We start from the raw sequence: 2,920 nt of genomic DNA, 5'->3' as shown, positions 1-2,920 counted from the left end.
GATCCCGGGAATCTTCGCCATAAAGAGAGAAGGTGCAGATAACCTGGAAGATGTCGGAAACAATCATCGATGGAGTCGAAGTGCTTTGTGACCTTGGTAACATTGCAAAAGCTGTCGCCATTTTTTTGGCCTCATTTACTCATTGGACTTGAGCTGCCCCACAAACCTCAAGCACACAATTGATAAAATAGCTTTATTCATATTTCAGTAACCAGCCCTGTAGGGATTTGATTAATATTGCTGATGTTCTGTATTGCACAGTCTTCTTTTATTGTTGAATCTTAAGCAGTGGTAAGCACAGTGACATCGCCGTTAAATGACTAGAAGTATAAATATTCGGCATTATAATGGGGTCAGAGTGTATCATAGCACTAGCATGAGATATCTTAAAGTAAAAACTAATATAAGAGATAATGATTTTCATTATCATTCTCGGTAACATGAATGTGGAAGTGTAAAGATATCAGTTATTGAAGCACTACAGGTTAAAGCATGGCCACTTTGGCCGCAGACAGCCTTATCCTTGCACATAATTAAAATGTTCAGCTATTTGTGGACTTTTCAGCGTTTACTCTTTGTGCTTCTGCCTTCTCTACTTTTTGAATTATGACAAAATCCCCCCACAAAGTGTTGTGGGACAATTTTCTCCAGTGTTAGTTACGGCACAGTATGAAAATAATACTCATTGCCCTTGTTCTTTGCTGCAGAATGATGCCATTGAAACTAGAAGAGCTTGTGTACTGAAAGCGCTAATTGTTTACCTCAGCGAAGACCCTGAAACCCTCGTCAGGGTGTACATTGTAAGTTTTGTGGCCTCAGCCTTTTTCACATCCATGGTTGACATCGGATACAAACTAACCAAAAGCAGATATTGTCACAGCAAGAAAAGCTACACCAAATGTAGAAGGGATTGGGGTTGGATGTTTCTTTTGTATGTTTTTGCTGGTATGTGTGTTCTGGCTGTAGGTTTAATTCTTTTGATTTTGAGGATGTTGAGGACAACCAGGAGGCTACGGGCCAGACGATCTGGAATCTTCGCCATAAAGAAGGAAGGTGCAGAACTCACAGATGACCCGGAAGATGTCGGAATCATCGATAGTGCGGAAGTGCTTTGTGACCTTGGTAATATTGCAAAAGCTGTCGCCATTTTATTGGGCCTCATTTGCTACCCCACAAACCTCAAGTACACATTTTGAGGTTCTACAAAAACCCGTGATGGAAGTGGATTGCAACCGTCTCTCAACAAAAAGCTCAAGTGCTAAAAAGCAGTTTAGACAAGACATTGCAAGAAATTGGACCCCATTTTTTGCCTATTTACTATTTACATAATTGAACATCGTTAAACATTTTGAAGACCCATGAAAGAATGTTGATTGATATGGTGATTTTAAACCAGTCTATATAGATTTCTATTATTTTATGCTCAGGCAGCTGGCCAGGCTGTGTCATCTGTGGTGTTGTGTTGCATAAATGTTTGTTATTTTACACAAAACTAAAGTGGTGTGATTTGAATTTACTTAACTACACTGTATGAAAATTGTTGGCATAATCTTGTGTAGTAAGTCCACTTAAAACTACTACCATTATAACAATAAAAACCGGGTTAAGTAAAGCTAAATCCAGTGGTTGCCACACTTATTTCCACCTCAGGGTCACATAGAGACAAACGAGACAAACAACCACACACGCTCACACTCACTCCTAAGGACAATTTAGAGACACCAATTAACCTAACATGCATGTTTTTGGATGGTGGGAGGAAGCCGGAGTACCCGGAGAGAACCCACGCATACACGGGGAGAACATGCAAACTCCACACAGAAAGGCCCCAGGCGGGATTGTTTTTGTTGTTTTTTATTAAGTCCCATTTACATGAATGAGTTAAGTCAGTAAAATGAAATATCTTTATATTGGAATGAATCAATATAGTTAAGCATTTTGTTGGTGTTTTGGTGTAATGGTTCCGGCACATGTATTACTAATATGATAATAATCAAAAATAATGACCACTGTAGACCGCTGGGATAGGCTCTAGCCCCCCTGCGACCTGACAGTTGGATTAGGCGGGTATAGAAAATGGATGGATGGATGGATGAATGACCACTTCATGTCATATTGTATTCTTGGTTTACATGTAATGGCGTCGAAGCTGACAGGGAAAGAGGGAGAGCGTAGAAAAAGGAAGCGAAATGAGACAGAGATAGAAAGAAATGATCGGAGAAGACAATGAAAAACTAGACGAAACCAAACAACTGGCTGCTATATCTATAGAAACCGAACAGAGAAGATCCTACGGCCTCTGTGGGGAAACCAGGTGGAGAACCATCAGGAACATCTGCAAGTAGACAAACGGAGAGAAAAAAACAAAACAAGAAAAGACCCTAAATTCTAACTTCAGAATAATGTTTCGAGGCTCAGACTGCAGGATCAAGCTCTACAATCCCATCTCACTTAACGTCTAATGCTCATAACCAAATGTTAAACATATCTGCAAGTTAAAGTTAGAAAACAAGAGTTTCAGTCTTTAAACACATCTTTATTATCAGTATAGTGAGGATCATGCAGCCTTTTAGTAGCCCGAATCCCTCAGCTTTTTCATGGGAGCACACAGTTTAATGATTTAAACAGTTTGTGCATGGTGTCATGCCTCTTTAATAAAGAGAGTTTTACAAGTGGCAGCGTGGCAGCTGTCAAACTGAATTGAAGAGTGTTACTATCATGTTATCAGTGTTTACCCACAAAGCAAGTCCAGCCCTGTCCCACTTCTCAACGTTCTTTATTTTTTATTTTTTCCAACACTTGGTTCCATTTCAGTGAAGTCAGCTTGCTGTGCTCTTTTCTTTGTTTCTTTTTTGGGGGATGGGCAAACACCTTGTTGATTTAGGGCTTATGACTGGAATTATTGACTCATTTCACACTG

This window comes from Leuresthes tenuis, unplaced genomic scaffold, assembly GCF_036924035.1.
Source record: "Leuresthes tenuis unplaced genomic scaffold, fLeuTen1.0.hap1 SCAF_12, whole genome shotgun sequence".
In the NCBI taxonomy this organism is placed as follows: Eukaryota; Metazoa; Chordata; class Actinopteri; order Atheriniformes; family Atherinopsidae; genus Leuresthes; species Leuresthes tenuis.
Note: the sequence above shows the minus strand (reverse complement) of the source record.